Consider the following 19039-nt stretch of genomic DNA (forward strand, 5'->3'; position numbering starts at 1 on the left):
TCACTTATTTCCCAGGTAAGTTTTATGTTTTTGTTATTGGTATTAAGGTTAAAACAGAAATCCATAAGGCTTTCTCTATTCCCACTCCAAATTATAATAATATCGTCTATATACCATTTGAATAGTATCAGCTGATATGGTGTGTTCTTATAGAGTGCTTCCTCTTCCCATTCCGACATATAAATTGGCAACGATGGGCGCATACTTCGCACCCATTGCGATTCCACAGACTTGCTTATAATAGTTATTGTTGTGCCAAAAGTAATTAGAGTCTAGACTGTATCTCAGTCTAGAATGAATCTTCTCTGTTTACATTTTAAATCGCTCAAACTTCTAAGGGCCCATTTGGTCGCTTGTATAGCCTCATCGTGATTAATAATCGTATAAAGAGATGCAACGTCATCTGTTGCCAGATATATAGGTCCATCTATCAGAGTGATATTATTTAAGAGTTGGATGAGGTGTTTCGTATCTCTCAAATATGATCTTGTCTTTTTTACTACTGGTTGCAAAAACCAATCAATATATTCCCCAATTCACGCACCCACCGAGTTGATCCCATTCACTATGGGCCTACCCGGAGGTTTAAGCTTATCCTTATGGATCTTGGGTAACGTATAAATCACAGGTACCCTGCATGTTTTAGGCTGTAGATATGTAGTTTCTTTTTTGTTTAATAAGCCTTTTTCAGATCCTTTCTGTATGACTTTGAATAGTTCTTTTTTGTATCTCATCGTAGGATTGCTTGGTAATATCTGGTTCCAGTGTCATTCAATTGTCGATTAAGTTCTTCGTTATAGTCGACTTTTGATTGGATAATGATTGCCCCTCCCTTATCAGCTTGTCTTATCACGATATCTTTTCTTGCTTCTAATTTCTTAATCTCACTCTTTATAATTCCTGGGTCGAACACTCTCTTAATTTTCAAGTCTTGTAGATCATTCAAAAGCATTCTCTTAAAGACGTCCACATGTCCATCTGTTCCGGCTGGTGGATTGAAAAGAGATTTATTCCGGAGGTCACTGAATAGAATAACGTTATTGTCTGGTACAGCTCTTCCTCTTCCTTCTCCTGGATTTCTGAGCATATATTTTTTAATACTAAGACTTCTAATAAATTTATTGATATCGACATAGGCACCAAATTTATTGAGATTCTTTTTTGGGGCGAATTTTAAACCTTTGTCCAGTACTTTTATTTCTTCTTGTGTGAGTTCCACCCCACTGATATTAATAATTCCTTCTCATATTGCTCTCTTTTCCTTTTGTTTTTTGATTCCTGCTCGGCGTCCTCTTCTCGCTTTTCGTTTTTTCCATTCCTCCTTTCTGGAGATCTTCTCGGGGTATTCCTTTGGCGTTCCCCCCTGTCTTGGTCTCTCTGTCCTTCTTGTTTCTTCTCTTCCCTTCTTTTTATTCTGCTGTCCGGACTGGGGTCTGGAGTGCGTCTGTCGTATCTACGTGGATGATCTTCTTGATGATAGCGTCTCGGAGAATCTCGATGGCGTGGTTCTAAAAAACTATATGGTGTTCTTTCACGTTCATATCTACCTTGATGATGTTTGGGGTACCAGGTTGATCTTGCCCCCTCATCATATCTTCGTAGCTGTTCGAATTTATTTTGTACTGGAACAGCATAATGATTATTATGCAAGGGGGGACCCCCTCTTCTATCATCATACTGAAAGTATCTATCATCTCTGATTGGTCTTTCATCACTTCTTATTGGCGATTATTTCTTTCTCCATTACCCTCGTAGTCCCTCCAAGTAGGAAGGGGAGATTTTCTATCCCGAGGGGACTGTTGGTAGGATCTTGCTTAATAATTATTATTTTGACCATTGTCAAAATGACAGAATGTCAGAATGACAATGGGAATGAAAGAAAAATTGAAGGAACATTGCCTACGAATAGGATACAGGGGAACTATAATGTATACAATACCCCTAATCAGAAACAAAGGTGGAAAGGGAACAACGGGAAAAAACCTTTTTGGAAGAACAATGGTCAAAATAATAATTATTATGCAAGATCCTACCAATAGTCCCCTCGGGATAGAAAATCTCCCCTTCCTACTTGGAGGGACTATGAGTTTAATGGAGAAAGAAATAATCGCCACTCAGATAGAATAAGAAGAGATGAAAGACCAATCAGAGATGATAGATACTTTCAGTATGATGATAGAAGAGGGGGTTCCCCCTTGCATAATAATCATTATGCTGTTCCAGTACAAAATAGATTCGAACAGCTACGAAGATATGATGAGGGGGCAAGATCACCCTGGTACCCCAAACATCAACAAGGTAGATATGAACGTGAAAGAACACCATATCGTTTTTTAGAACAACGCCATCGAGATTCTCCGAGACGCTATCATCGAGAAGATCGTCCGTGGAGATACGACAGATGCACTCCAGACCCCAGTCCGGACAGCAGAATAAAAAGAAGGGAAGAGAAGAAACAAGAAGGACAGAGAGACCAAGACAGGGGGGAATGCCAAAGGAATACCCCGAGAAGATCTCCAGAAAGGAGGAATGGAAAAAACGAAAAACGAGAAGAGGACGCCGAGCAGGAATCAAAAAACAAAAGGAAAAGAGAGCGATAGGAGAAGGAATTATTAATATCAGCGGGGTGGAACTCACACAAGAAGAAATAAAAGTACTGGACAAAGGTTTAAAATTCGCCCAAAAAAGAATCTTAATAAGTTTGGTGCCTATGTCGATATCAATAAATTTATTAGAAGTCTTAGTATTAAAAAATATATGCTCAGAAATCCAGGAGAAGGAAGAGGAAGAGCTGTACCAGACAATAACGTTATTCTATTCAGTGACCTCCGGAATAAATCTCTTTTCAATCCACCAGCCGGAGCGGATGGACATGTGGACGTCTTTAAGAAAATGATTTTGAATGATCTACAAGACTTGAAAATTAAGAGAGTGTTCAACCCAGGAATTATAAAAAGTGGGATTAAGAAATTAGAAGCAAGAAAAGATATCGTGATAAGACAAGCTGATAAGGGAGGGGCAATCGTTATCCAATCAAAAGTCAACTATAACGAAGAACTTAATCGACAATTGAATGACACTGGAACCAGATATTTCCAAGCAATCCTACGATGAGATACAAAAAAGAACTATTCAAATTCATACAGAAAGGATCTGAAAAAGGCTTATTAAACAAAAAAGAAACTACATATCTACAGCCTAAAACATGCAGGGTACCTGTGATTTATACGTTACCCAAGATCCATAAAGATAAGCTTAAACCTCCGGGTAGGCCCATAGTGAATGGGATCAACTCGGTGGGTGCGCGAATTGGGGAATATATTGATTGGTTTTTGCAACCAGTAGTAAAAAAGACAAGATCATATTTGAGAGATACGAAACACCTCATCCAACTCTTAAATAATATCACTCTGACAGATGGACCTATATATCTGGCAACAGCTGACGTCGCATCTCTTTATACGATTATTAATCACGATGAGGCTATACAAGCGACCAAATGGGCCCTTAGAAGTTTGAGCGATTTAAAATGTAAACAGAGAAGATTCATTCTAGACAGTTTGAGATACAGTCTAGACTCTAATTACTTTTGGCACAACAATAACTATTATAAGCAAGTCTGTGGAATCGCAATGGGTGCAAAGTATGCGCCCAGCGTTGCCAATTTATATATGTCGGAATGGGAAGAGGAAGCACTCTATAAGAACACACCATATCAGCTGATACTATTCAAATGGTATATAGACCATATTATTATAATTTGGAGTGGGAATAGAGAAAGCCTTATGGATTTCTGTTTTAACCTTAATACCAATAACAAAAACATAAAACTTACCTGGGAAATAAGTGATGAGAAAATTAATTTTCTAGATTTAGAAATAAGAAAAGAAGGAAGCAAATTGATGACCCAAACTTATTTCAAAACTGTTGACAGGAATAGTTATCTAACCCTCGACAGTTGTCATCATTCTCTATGGCTAGACAACATACCCAAAGGTCAGCTGATTAGATTAAGGCGGAATTGCACCACAAAAGAAGGATTCCTGGAACAAGCAAAAATGATTTGAGATTTGTCCAAAAGGGGTACCAGGCCGAGTTCATTGAAGAGAAAATATATGATGTTGCATCACTTGACAGAGATATATTAATTCAAGATAGCACTAAAAATATAGCTCAGCAAGATAGCATACCTATTATCATTGATTTTAATGTCCAGTATAAACAAATTGAGAGAATTTTTAAAAGGCATTGGGACATCATTAGGATGGATCGACATTTGGACTCTATCCTCCCAGAAAGACCGAAATTCGTGTACAGAAGAGCCCCGACTTTGAGGGACCGGCTAGCCAAAAATGTTTTGGATCCCCTGAACAAGAATACGTTTTCTTTTTTCGAGGGAAAGGAATACTATCCATGCAAAAACTGCTACGCATGCTGACATACGAAAGAAAACAAAAAGAAAAAATCAAGCTTTACTTCAACCGTGACACTACAGAGCTATCCAATAGAAGATTTTATATCATGCCGTAGTGAAGGAGTTGTTTATTTGTTAGAATGCCCCTGCCAAATTCAATATATTGGTAGGACCAAGAGAGCACTATGGAAGAGGCTGAGGGAACATGTGCAAAATATCAAAAAAAGTTTTGATAAGCATAGCTTGTCCAGACACTTTGCAAAATACCATAATAGTGACCCTTCGTCACTAAAAGTGTGTGGAATAGAAAAATACAAACCACATTGGAGGGGTGACAGTAAAATTATCAAGATTAGTCAAGCCGAGTCGAGATGGATCTATGAATTGCGCACTTTATTGCCAGTAGGACATAACATCAGGTCATCGTCTGAATTAGTCTTATATTTCTTACATTCCTTCCCTGTGTGTTATCTATTCAGATGTCCATTACTTGTTAGTAAGAGAGCTGTGAGTGTTTTTTAGCTGAGTTTTGTCTTCTATTTCGTTATGACAATTCCCCACTAGGTGTCACTATTGTGGCTGTAAGCTACGTTGAGAGATTTAGTTTCCCCTTACCTATATATGTAGTCTACTTATTAGTAGGTGTCACGGAACGTCCCACACTCCACTTGAGTGCTTCCGTCATATACCACTTCTTCCCAGTCTGTATACAGATATCAGATATTCTGACCTCTCTGAGCACAAAACAAGGCGACACTTGCTTGTTGCTAACATGAACTGTTTTATTTAGAATCAAAATTACAAGACTTTATATGCCGTTGGAACCTCCTCTAACAATACAACTGTAACCTAATTAAAATAATTAACATGAGCTAATTAACTAAAAAATTTACCCAGACCAGATGACAGACTTGTGGGCACCGAGCTTCACACAGTAGTATAAACACAATAGCTGGAGCTAATTACAATTAACAATACAAACAACAATCTCCCCCCCTCCTCAGCCTATTCATCAACAGTTCGTCTCCTAGCCAGTCCTGGATGCTAATGTGATCAGCTCAATTAACAGGTTGAGTTCAGAATCAACCAAACCAATAATAGTCTCTACATACATCCTGGGAGATATTGTGGACAAATATTACTGTCCCATTTTAAGTAGTCCAAGATATATTTTCTCACTCACCCTGTGCCAGGATGGCACAGGGTGACTTAGACATAAGATGTATTCTGAGTTCCACGGGCCCTCCCGTCACATCTCTCCCCTTTCGGCAGAAGACTAACACAGGAGGAGACCCCAGACGGGTTGACTCCGAAGTTAGTAAGTAGCTCCAGTCCTCTAATGCCTGTACCCACACAGTACCCCAAATAAATTGTTACAAACAAAGCATTACTCACCCAGCTAACCTCTGCCTCTCTCAGAGAACATATCTGCCGCTGGGGAGAGGCCTGGACTGGCCCTTCTCCCTGGAGTCCTTTCTGCCGCTGGAGAGAAGACAGGGTGTCTGGGCTCATTTTTTCATGCTGTTGGGGATTTGGCCCACTGCCCAGCATCCCTGGGGTATACAGGTGGAGACTGAAGTCCCATCCACCTTCACAGGAAATCCATCCTCTGTTAGTTGAGGGCAGAGTCCAGCAGTCCTCGGCCCTGTTGCCAGCCCTTCTGCTGGAAACCCCACACCATCTGTTCCGGCTAACTGTTGGGGAGGGAGGCCGACTGCCCCACCTCCCTGGAACTCTGTAGTTGTTGCCGGTGCTGGGCAGAGGTTGGTAACACTCTGCCCTGTTGCCAGCACTTCTGCTGGGGACTCCGCATCCTCAGCTCCGGCTAACCGTTGGGGCAGGGGGCTGGCTTCCTCCACTCCCAAACTGTGTAGCTGCCATTGGGGAGGTGAGCCGGCTGCTTCCTTTTCCATTCCCTCATCTGGTTGCTTGGACGACATGTCTATGGTACTGTCTCCCAGGTGCACTGATCTTTGCTGGGGAGGGAAGGCCGCTTCCTCCACCCTGGCCAACTGTTGGGGAGGGACAACACACACCTCCTCTCCCTTCTCCCCCTGTATCTGCTGCTGGGAAGTGATTGCCACCTTCTCACCCTGGGCCTCCGAAACTGCCACAGGTGTGGGGCAGAGGTCTTGGACCCTCTGTCCGGTTGCCAGATCTTCAGCTGGAGAAATTTGTTGTAACTCCACAGATACTGCTGTTGGTGCTGGGCAGAGCACAGTGAAGTTTGGCCCCAATAGCAGCTCTTCTGCTGGAGGCTCATCAGGTTGTTCTTCCTCAGCAGAAAAGTCTATTAAATCCCCTACCTCTATAACTGGTGTCTGTGGATAGAGGTTCACCATCTCCTGTCCGTGGAACTCAGAAGATGCCATCAGTGCTGAGCAGAGCGCAATGAAGTTTGGCCCTAATCCCAACTCTTCTGCTGGGGGCTCACCCGATGGTTCTTCCTCAGCAGAAAAGTCTATCAAATCCCCTGTCTCTGCAACTGGTGTCTGGGGATGGAGGTTCACCACCTCCTGTCCATGGAATCCAGAAGATGCTATCAGTGCTGGGCAGAGGTTAGCAGAGCTCTGCCCGGTTGTCAGCACTTCAGGTTTGGGTATGTCAATCTCCAGATTTTCCGCTGCAGATTCTCTGGCATGCTGCTGGACAGGCACATTCCTCCATCCAAGATCATCCCATGCAGAAACAGGATCATCAAGGTCAGTCAGCACTTGCTGCATCCGCCATAAGACCTCCACCTCCCTAGCTGTGGGGGCAGGTTGGCAAAGCACACTATTGCTCTGCCACATTGCCGACTTTTCAGCCAGGATTTCAGGGTTGTCAGCTGGTATTTCCTGATAGTCCCAGGCAAAGGGAGCCCAGCCCTGGCACTGAGCAATGTCTAGCAGCCATCTGTAGGCGATCTCTAGCTCCCATTCCTGAATGGCCAGAAACTCCAAATCTTCCTGTGCCCAGTGCACTTCCGAAATGTTCAGTAGCCCTTCTCTGAAATCCATGATTTCGTCCAACCGCCACTCCAAATCACTCCCAAAGTTAGGGTCCCCTGTCAGCTTCACATACAACAGTCCAAAGCCGCCGTAGCTTAAGCCTATTGTTGGGCTGTCATACGCTATCCAGGGACATGCTTGGGATACATGCCACCGGAGGGCTCTGTAGCTCTCATCCAGCTTTATCTCTGCCCAGACCAGCCTGCTTAATTCAGCTGTCTGCTTCTTGTGTGGTTTTTCTCCCAAAAACCACACCCGCAGTCCGTACTGCGACCAGTACCTTTCCTCGATGGAGGGGAGAACTTTTCCCTGGTGTCGCTGCTCACGGGCTAGCGCTTCCTTCCAGAGTTTGCAGCGAATAGAATCACACCATCCCAGCAGGACCTGGGACGATACTGGTCCTCTGTGCTGTAGCTGCATCTCTCGCAACCTCCTTCTGAATTCCTCATCCATGGCGGCTAGTATCTGTACCTCTCCTCTCCTGCTATCTGGACCTTGGATCCAGGTGGAAGTTTGGATGTCCCAGACTGCAGGAAGCTTTCCCGCTGCTTGCCACCAATGTCACGGAACGTCCCACACTCCGCTTGAGTGCTTCCGCCATATACCACTTCTTCCCAATCTGTATACAGATATCAGATATTCCAACCTCTCTGAGCACAAAGCAAGGCGACACTTGCTTGTTGCTAACATGAACTGTTTTATTTAGAATCAAAATTACAAGACTTTATATGCCGTTGGAACCTCCTCTAACAATACAACTGTAACCTAATTAACATAATTAACATGAGCTAATTAACTAAAAAATTTACCCAGACCAGATGACAGACTTGTGGGCACCGAGCTTCACACAGTAGTATAAACACAATAGCTGGAGCTAATTACAATTAACAATACAAACAACAATCTCCCCCCCTCCTCAGCCTATTCATCAACAGTTCGTCTCCTAGCCAGTCCTGGAGGCTAATGTGATCAGCTCACTCAATTAACAGGTTGAGTTCAGAATCAACCAAACCAATAATAGTCTCTACATACATCCTGGGAGATATTGTGGACAAATATTACTGTCCCATTTTAAGTAGTCCAAGATATATTTTCTCACTCACCCTGTGCCAGGATGGCACAGGGTGACTTAGACATAAGATGTATTCTGAGTTCCACGGGCCCTCCCGTCACAGTAGGTATTGTTGAACTATATTTTATTTATGATTGGCTCTACCTTCTTTTTATTCACCACTAGATGGCAGTTTTTATTTCTTTTTAATTCCTATTAGATGCTACTTATGTCCGTTCACCACTAGATGGAATATGTGAACTAGATTTATTAACAGATGTTTCATTTTATTCTTTTAATTTTCTTGTTTTTAAACTTCGTGATGGATTTGCATTATAGTTAGTTACTAATATTGCATAATATTGTTATACCATTTTATATGATCCTTGGAGATGTTTTGTATTCTCTATAATGCACATGTAATTGACTTAATTGTTCGCCACTGCGTTGGCAGCGTCCGTCACTATGTATACTGGCTATTCGACACCTGACTCCTTGACCATTTGATAGTCACATGTGTTGTGACGCAACGCGTCAGAGAGGACCCAGGTGCCGCTGCTTCCAGGTACGGCTGAACCCTGAAGCTCCTGCTTTAACTGTAGAACGCATGATTTTGTATGTAAGTTGCTACTATTTTTTATGAATAAATTTCTAATATACTACACTATGGAGCCATCCTTTTCCTTTCCATCACCCATCTGAGGACATCCGAGGATATCCATTAAGTGCGGGAGAGAGATGTACTGTGGCCAGTGTATCTGTGTACCTGAAGGCTGTGACAACCACCGGAAGCCCATCCCCGGTATACAGTTCCACCACCTGTGGGTGGTCACACGCTCGATTTGGCCCATTGAGGGCCGCAACTACAGGTGAGAGGCTGGGGAAATGTTTAGTGCACTCCGGAACTCGATTGGATCAGGATACTGACTATCGGACACTGGTCGTCACAGAGTTTGGCCCACTGCACTTGCACTTCCTCATTTCCTCTAGAAGATTTATATCGTGTTGTCATCTGGAGTCGCATGCTACTATTTTTGAATTACACTTTGCGCTTGTTTGGACATTTATTTATTAGTTCACCCGCATTATTTGCACATCCATATTTATATTTAATATTGCACTTGCACTTTTCTATCACTTGTATAAATATTTCGGGTTGCTATTTCTAGTTGCACTGTATGGAGTTTTTTTCTGTATTGTATATATTTACTTATATTTTTGATTATATGTATATGTTATTAATATTAGGAGTCCACTTATTTTGCACATTGCACGTTCATTAGTGAGGTTATTCTTCATCTATGCCATTAATATTTCTATTTAAGTCGCACTGGACAGAATTTTTTTCTGAATTGCTTCATCTTTAGGTTGATGGTATTAATATTAGGAGTCCACACATTTTGTTTACATATTGTTTATTATTGTTATATATGCACATTGCACTTTTATTGGTGAGATATTGCCCACTCGCTTGATTATTGCACGTTACTATGAGGATTGTTGCTTTCATTCACATTTATTGATCAATGATTTTTATAGCATCTGTCACTATATTTTTAGATGAGGAAGCGCCACATATATAATTATTTATTCTTCTTCTCGAGTCATGTGAGTGTCTCTTTTATGTTGGTGGCTCCCAGCGTTTATTCATGAGTGTGGTTTTTGCGCACTAGTTGTATCTTTTGTTGTTTGTTTTGCTGTCTCTCTCGATGCCCTGCTCGTGACCTTGGATGTGGAGGCTTTGTACTCCAGCATCCCCCACGAGCAGGGCGTCGGAATGGTTCGCACATTACTCAGGGAGGAAGACCACCATTTCTGGCCTTTTAGTGAGTTCCTCCTGAAATTACTCTTCTTTATCTTGACACATAACTGGTTTACATTCAGTGGCTCCCACTACCTCCAGGTACAGGGCGTGGCCATTGGCACTTGTTGTGCCCCGGCTTACCCGAACCTGTACCTGGGGGGGTGGGAGCGAGATATCTTCTCCAATGACTTCAGTAGCCACACCAGCCATGTACTGGTGTGGCTTAGATATATCGATGATATATTTTTTATCTGGGTAGGCTCACAGCAAACCTTAGACACCTTTGTTGACCGTTTGAACAACAACACTTACAATTTGAAGCTTACAGTAATAAGTGACCTACGCAAAATCTCATTTCTCGATCTCACAATTTTCAAAGACCATGACAACTGTCTGGCTACCACACTGTACTGAAAGGAAACAGCCAGAAACACGATTCTGCATGCGTCCAGTGCCCACCCCTCTACACTTGTGCGTAGCATTCCATATGTCCAGTATATCCAACTCAGAAGGAACTGTACCTGTGACAGTGGCTTTAAATATCATACGGACTGCCTAAGGCAGGGATGTCCAAACTACGGCCCTCCAGCTGTTGCGGAACTACACTTCCCATGAGGCATTGTAAAACTCTGACATTCACAGACATGACTAGGCATGATGGGAGTTGTAGTTCCTTAACAACTGGAGGGCCATAGTTTGGACACCACTGGCCTAAGGGAACGACTTCTCCGGCAGGGATATTCAAAGTCACTTCTACACAAAGCTTTTAACAAAATTTACGAACAACCTAGAAATATACTATTGTACAAAAATGAACCAAGTCAGAAGACCACTCTACGGTAAAATTCATCACGCAATACTCGCACCAACAATACTAATTAAGGGATGTGCTGAATAGACACTGGCACATTTTACACGAGGACCCCATTCTAAGCAGATATGTCAGTGTTCACCCCGAGATCGTCTTCAAGAGAGCGGTCTCTTTACATCATAAACTGACCAAGAGCCATTATGTCCCCTTCCACGGTCATACCACCACTGAACATGGTATGTTCACTTGTGGACACTGCGCCTTCTGTTCTTAGATCTCTACTGGCCATAGATTTAGACTACAGAATTTGGGAACTCTTCTACCCACATTTTATGGCTGACTGCAGTACCCCAGGGGTGGTCTACTTAATGACATGTAAATGTGGGATCTTCTATATTGAGAAGACAATCCGCCAATTACGACAACAAATAAATAACCATATCTATTCCTCTGCCAATGGCAAGATGCTTAGTCCCATTAGCAGGCATCTTGACCTTTGTCATAGATTTGATACCTTTACTGTCCTGGTAGTGATCCCATAGGACCCAAGGGGAGGTGATTGGGGCAGGAGGATACTCCAGCATGAGGCAAAATGGATAGAGCACCTTAATGCCACACGGTGGCCAGGCATTAATGAATTACAATCCTATAAATCATTTCTGTAACTAACTAGTCACTTGCTCCACTATGCTTTGAGATTTAAAAATACCATTGACTTTACACTTCTATCCATTCTGTCCTCTGCTGTTGTGGCTCCCTATGTACTCCTTACCATTGAGCGTATATTCAGTTGTAAAATGTTGTGCTCTTCAATTTAATTTTCTGTTCATGCCTTCTACTTCCCATTGCCTAACTGCTGTCATATCTTAGAAAGTTTTTTTTGCAGTTTACACATTATTGTTTAATGCTTGTGTTTTTCATATATATATATATATATATATATATATATATATATATATATATATATATATATATATATATGTATATATATATATATGTATATATATATATATATATATATATATATATATGTATATATATATATATATATGTATATATATATATATATATATATGTATATATATATATATATATATATATATATATATATATACATTTTTTCTTTATTTTCTTCTTACTTGTTATATGTATCTTTGATCATGGCTCTCTGTCTTGGGCCTGCGGTGGAGACCCTTTTGGCATCAATTTCTGGGCTTCCTTGACCTGCTGGTGCTGTTAGTTGCATGTGCGGCCGGTGAGCCGCAATTTGTTCCCTGGTGGTCAACTTTAATTGAGGCTCAAGGTTTGGACTTGCTGATTCCCACCCCACTGGTGATTTCTCTCCCTCTGGTCTCTCCATCACCTATGCACAGGCTCCTTCCATCTGCCTTTCACAGTGTCCTACACGCTGTGACTCTGGAGTGTCCACTTGGGGGAGCTCTCAGCCCTTACACCTTTAGGGCTGAAGCCCTCTTGCATGGCCATGTCCATCATAGCCGCATTTGCGTACTGCAGAATCTGGGGATGCGAAAGCCACACACCTGCTTGGTGCGTGCATTTAAGGCTGAATATTCAGTCGTGTACTATGGTATCTCTCCCAGACAGCGTTCCGTCTCTGGATCCATATACATTTTTTACCACATCTATTCTGGCAAGGCTTCTACTTCTTCATACCTAGTTTGTTTTACTCCAATTGCTGGGCTATTGTAACACATATATTCTAGATACACACTCTCTTTTCAGATGGTGCTGTTTTGTCACTTGCTATGTTACCGTGCTGCTGCACTCCAAACTCCTATCAAGTTTCTTTTTCTGCTGAGAGTCACTTGAAATAAGTAATACCTACTCCTTTTTTAAAGGTTCTATAGATTAACTGATAAGACTACAAGGTGAGACCCTGTACTCTATACTAATACCGCCTACCGCGTTGCATCACCACATGTGACGACCCTTGAAAAAGTCACGTGTCTGGTGACGCAACACGTCGGTAGGAGGAGCCTGTGATGCTTTCCAGCAGTGTCTGCGTGTGAGCACTGGCGGTGGATGAGGAGCCTCCAGCGCATAGCTGAATGCAGCTGATCACTTTTCTTTCTCATGCGATCTATTGAACGGGGATATGTGAGTGAGATTAGGATCTTATTAGGATCTGCTGAAAAATGAAAATATCCTACCTAATACCAACGGCAGCTTAATGGTGAAATTGCTTAATGGTGAAATTGGTATTGAACTTGCTGCCATTTATTTTAAAGCATATTCATCAGTGAACTTCCAATTTTTTATTTATTTATATTTACTACTTGAACTTCCTATTAGTGTTTTTGGCTTACTCATGAGATTTTGGTACTCCTATATACAGGACATTTTGGTTTAATTTATGGGTTTATTTGTATTTATTCATCCATTTAGTGTGTGTTAAATCACAGGAGGATTATTATTCACAATTACGTATTTATATATTTATTTATCACATATTGATTAAGGACACTTAAGTGCAGTATTAAGAGGTTAATATCAGCACAATTATTCACTCTTATTTATCTTAATGATTTCTATATCTGACTACATTTGTCCACTTCTTTCCTGCATGGGGTGAAATTTTTTGTTCCACCCTTATTAACCCCTCAGGGGTTTCTTGCCTCCCTCTCCCTGGCACTGGACTTCTATCCTATCTCTGCTACTATCACCCTCCTTTTCTACACCTTATAAAGTTCCTCTACCAGGCACGTCCCCACATGTGATCTACTAGACATGTGCATTCGTTTTCGTCTTAATGCATTTTCGTCCGAATTTCGGGTATTTTCGTTATCATTTTAACAAACAATAACGAACGTGCAGAATCCAAAAACTGAAAGATCCGACATAAACAAATGCTTTATTTTCATTTTCGTTGCAACAACAGTTCGATGTAGATAGGAGATTCGACATGATGCCGACAATAGCAATCTGTGTCCATCGAACCTGTGGTCGAATGTGCCTAACCTTAGCTCTATTAGTCCAAGATTATTCTACATAGAGAGAAAAGATTCGACATAGAGAGAAAAGATTCGACATTATAGAGACAATAGCAAAAAAGGTTGAATGTGCCTAACCTATCTCTATTAGTCCAAAATTATTCCACATAGAGAGAAAAGATTCGACATGAAGATTCGACGAAGCAGTCGCCGCGAGTGGACATTTATGGTCAAATGCTCCGCCCATAGGCTATAGAAGAATTATAATGTTGGTTGACTAGTAATAATAATTAATAAATATAATTATTACTAGTGTCATACAACATTAGAATTCTACTATAGCTTTTAGGCGGAACATTCGACCGGAAGTGTACAATTGCGGCGGCGTACAGTTTAGCTGCTCCGTCGAATCTTCTTAGAACATTTGACAGACACCATAAGCCTTCAATGACAGATTCAACCTTAATTATTTCGGATTTTCGGACAAATGCATTTTTAAAGGAAACAAAATAAATAAAAACGAATTTCGGGAGTAACTAAATAAATTTATTTTTCAGACGAAAACAAAATTCCGAAAGGAAATATTTCAGTGTGCACATGTCTACGATTTACACCCCCTTATGCATGTCTCTTCTGAAGCGCACCTTTTGATTGCCTTACGGTACTCTCCGCAAAACTTTTGAGGCTCTCTACTAAGAACCTTATTATTTCTATTCATTGCTAATATTTTATGTTTCTCTCTCCCTTAGACTAACTAACAGGCTCCTGAAGAAGCATTCAATTGTGAAACATGTAGAGCTAGTTTTTGTCTATTATATTATTACAGACATATCCCCGCCTAAGGGTATGCCTCTGAGATCTATGACCCATTTTAGAGAGATCCATTCAGCTCTTTGCACTTTATTTGCAATGTTTTAAATATGTTTTTGTATCATGTGTTTAATAAAAAATGTATATACTTTTTTATAATTGGTGCCTATAAAGTCCATTTTTCTGCCTCTATATTCAATTTATCAGTCTCTCGGGGGGTTTTGGCCCTCAGTGTGAATCGTCAACATTAACGGCGAGTGATCAGACACCCCCCTTGGGAAATATGCAATATTTTTTACAAACCGTAACATGACCCCGTTTCCAAAAGCCATGTCTATTCTAGATAGTGTAAAGTGTGAACTGGAAAAGCAGGAATACTGCTGCCTTGTTGTATTCCGAGTTCTCCAAATGTCACACATTCCCACCTCTTCCATAAACTGGAATAAACGACCCTCGGGGACCCTGTCTGATTGTATCCCAGGCGGGAACCTATCTAATCTCTTATCAAGAACCTCATTAATATCCCCCACCACTATAACTGGTATTCCCTCTTTATCTTCTAAAAATTCTGCTAGTTTATATAAGATTTCCGCCTTAAAAGGAGGTGGAATATAAAGATTTGCCACCACATATGGTTTATTTTCTATCAGACGGTATAACACCCTCCTTTATCTATGCGAGTTTCCCGGCAGGAGAAACGCACCTCGGTCCTCACCATTATGCTCACTCCCCTGGAGTAAGAGAAATAAACCGAATGGTATTGAAACCAAAATTTCTTACTACGGAAATGTACCATAGTGTCCTTTGTTAGGTGTGTCTCCTGTAAGCAAACCAAATCCACTTATCTCCAGTGTAGAAAAGACAGCAGTTTTTTTAACTGGGTTGCCCAGCCCCCTGACATTTCAGGAACCAATATTAAATGTACTAGGTTGCATCCGGGGGGTCCCTATGGTATTCATATAATGAAAAAAGATGGGGACAGAGGATGAGAGAGCTATACACGTCTATCAAAAGAAAAAAACCCTGTTATAAACATTCCACCCTTAAACATGCTTACATCAATGTAATTTACTAATATTTGATCCTTAGATGAGTGCATTGTTGTGCATTTCCAATTTTGAAGTGTTACACGGCTTACTTCCTTTGTGTCTTTATCACAATCCTGAATATACATAATAATATTTGTAGTGTGCTTCCCCCACCTCATGCCCACCCTCTACCTTTCCACCTTTTCTCCCCTCTCCATCCCTCCCCCCCTCCGCCCCTTTGCCTAATTAGGCTTACCCCAAGGGTTTTGTGCGTGACCATTTCTTGTTTTCCATCCCATTCTATCCTCTCACATCTGTCCAGTGTTACCACAAACTCCATCATTCTCCCCTCCCCCTAACAACACCCACCCCCCCAAAATCAAACACATCCTGAGCATCCTAACTAATAAGATCCTCTCCTCATACATAATACATTTTACTTGTGTAGTACCCTACATCCTCCCCTAATCAACAACAAAATACCCCCTGCTATGTGACAATAAATACCATCCATAGACCTAAAAAAAACATATCCGACTGTGGGAAAAAAAACACCCCCCGCCCCGCCATCCCCCCCTCACCCCCCCAACCCCCCAGTCATCTCCACTTATACACGGCAGTCTATAAATTCTTTTTATTATCCTCCAGCAATTTTGCCACCTCTGCTGGTGTATTAAAAAACTGAGTTCCCTCAAAGGCCATTATTCGCAGGCACGCTGGATACAGTAAGGCATATGCGATTTTATACTTCTGTAGCGAACGTTTAATCTGTACAAACTCTGCTCTACACTTTTGAAAGTCTGAAGAGTAATCTGGATATAGTAATATCCTTGTTCCATTATAAAGAACATTCCCCATCTCTCTAGCTCTATTTAAGAGGGTCTCTTTGTCTCTATAATTAAACAATTTCAAAAGTATTGATTGGGAATGTCCTCCTGGTGGCAGGGCTCTGAATGGAATTCTATGGGCTCTTTCTATTGCAAAGAGAGGTGAAAAGGCATCTTCCCCAAGCATTTCTTTAAACCAGTTCTATAGAAACACTATGGGATTGGGGACCTCACACTGCTCCGGGAGACCCACCACCCGCACATTACAGCTATGTGACCTGCTTTCCATTTCATCCATTTTTAGAGCTTGAAGTCCTAGTTGTTCTTGCATTGCTTTAACTTCCTGTTTTAAGGGAAATAAATTGTCTTCCATTAGACTTAATCTCTCCTCTAGGGCAGTTGTCCTTTCCACAGTCCTCTGCAGTTCCTGGCCTATTACAAGTAACTCCTCTTTGATTCCTCAGATTGTTTACAGAGCTAACTCAGTGAGTTCTTAAGTGCGTTCACAGCTTATAATACATCTGTCAGTGTTGGTTCCTCCTGTGATAATGAGGCAGTTTCAGGGACCAACACTGGCATGGGCCCCGTAGTCTCGCCCTCTTGCCCCTTATTACCCGCAGTTTTTAGAACTGTTGATGCCCCCGGCGTTTGACCCTGGCTCTTTCTATCCAGGGGGGGCCCAGATTGGCCCTTTGGTTGTGGCTGCTGAGACCCTTTGGCCGGTGACTGATCGGTGGCATGAGCAAACTGCTCCAATTTAGCTGCTGCTGCAACTTGATTCCCCTTTTCTTTTGCCGAACGTGTTGCTTGGGATCCAGCATTCTCCTGGTGTGGCTGCACCTCACCTTTCTTTCTAGTCATGTTGCTGTTACTCCGTTATGCTGGAAAAAAATGTTAAATATGGATTGGAAAATTCTCAAAGCATCAAATCAGCTGAAACAAGGAAGCCAAATCCAATATTTCCACTTTATAGGGACTGCCAAGATGTCAAAAGCAAAAAGGTTGTTGGTCCCAGGACTTTTCTAAGGCAGATTCTGATATGCAACTGTCTCATTTTTTTGTAAATGTCAGGCAATGTATCCCCGAGTGTTGTCCATTGATGCAATAGTACTTAATATATTCATATACAGCCCCAAAGTTATTAATAAGAAGTACTAGCGTATTGCAATCCTGTATATTAGGCCCTCCAAGAGCAGATGTAGCAGGGTGATACACATTAATGTTATACACTGGTATTGCAAAGGGAGCAGGTGTATCATTATTCCAGGGGCTAATAAGCCATAGATGCCAGTTATCTTGTCCTGAAATCTCTTGGAGCCAGACGACTATGTTGGATAAGGTTCTTTAATAAAGGATGTCCCATATGCATATTTGAAAATCATTTAGTCCAGATATTTAGCCCCATGCATAGTCCTACAACTCATATGGTCTTACAATTTACTTCTTCTGCTCATATAGCATGGGCTTATTAACACAGTGTTCATACCAGTTTAAGACTAGTAGCCTTGTGACAATCCTTACCCCCCCGGGGGGACACAGTTCATACCTTACTCCTGGGGCTTATCCTGACACCGAATGCTGATTTCATCTAGATGTTTTCTGCGAGCGCTCCCGCCGTGCCTCGGTCGCTCAGTATCATCAAGTAGTTTCCTCCTTCCTCCTTGCTCTCGCGGGGTTTCACAAGAGCTCACATGCTACACATCACCTCCCAGTAGTGCTCTTTTAGATTGAGATCTGGTGACTGTGGAGGTCATTGTAGTACAGTGAATGCATTGTCATATTCAAGAAAACAGTTTTAGACGATTTGAGCTTTGTGACATGGTGCATTATCCTGCTGGAAGTAACCATCAGAAGATGGGTACACTGTAGTCATAAAGGGATGGACATGATCAGCAACAATACTCAGGTAGGCTGTGGCATTAAATGATGCTCAATTGGTACCAAGGGGCCCAAAGTGTGCCAAGAATATATCCCCCACACATTACACCACCACCAGCCTCAACCTATTCAATTTTTACTGGGGACTATTAAGCGAAAAAAGTCATACGATCTGTCGTACGATATTCGGATCGTGTGTACGGGCCATAAGTCTCAGGAAGAGTGTGAGAATCCAGGGTGCCTGGAGACCCCATGCTGAGAGGCCAGGGAGTCGATCTGTGTAACAGGGGTGCTGCATCTGTTCCAGCTTAGTGAGCCAAGAGGAGTTGAGTGAAACAGGTCTAAAAGACCAAAGTAAGGAGAGCAGCAGTAATGCTGAAGACAGGAAAAGTGGCTTAGTATTTTCTGTTGACTGTTTTGTTTTTTGGAAAATCCCTGTGCTGGAATCTTTGTTTGAACTTTGCTTTTCCTTAAA

This window comes from Aquarana catesbeiana, linkage group LG04, assembly GCF_042186555.1.
Source record: "Aquarana catesbeiana isolate 2022-GZ linkage group LG04, ASM4218655v1, whole genome shotgun sequence".
NCBI lineage: Eukaryota > Metazoa > Chordata > Amphibia > Anura > Ranidae > Aquarana > Aquarana catesbeiana.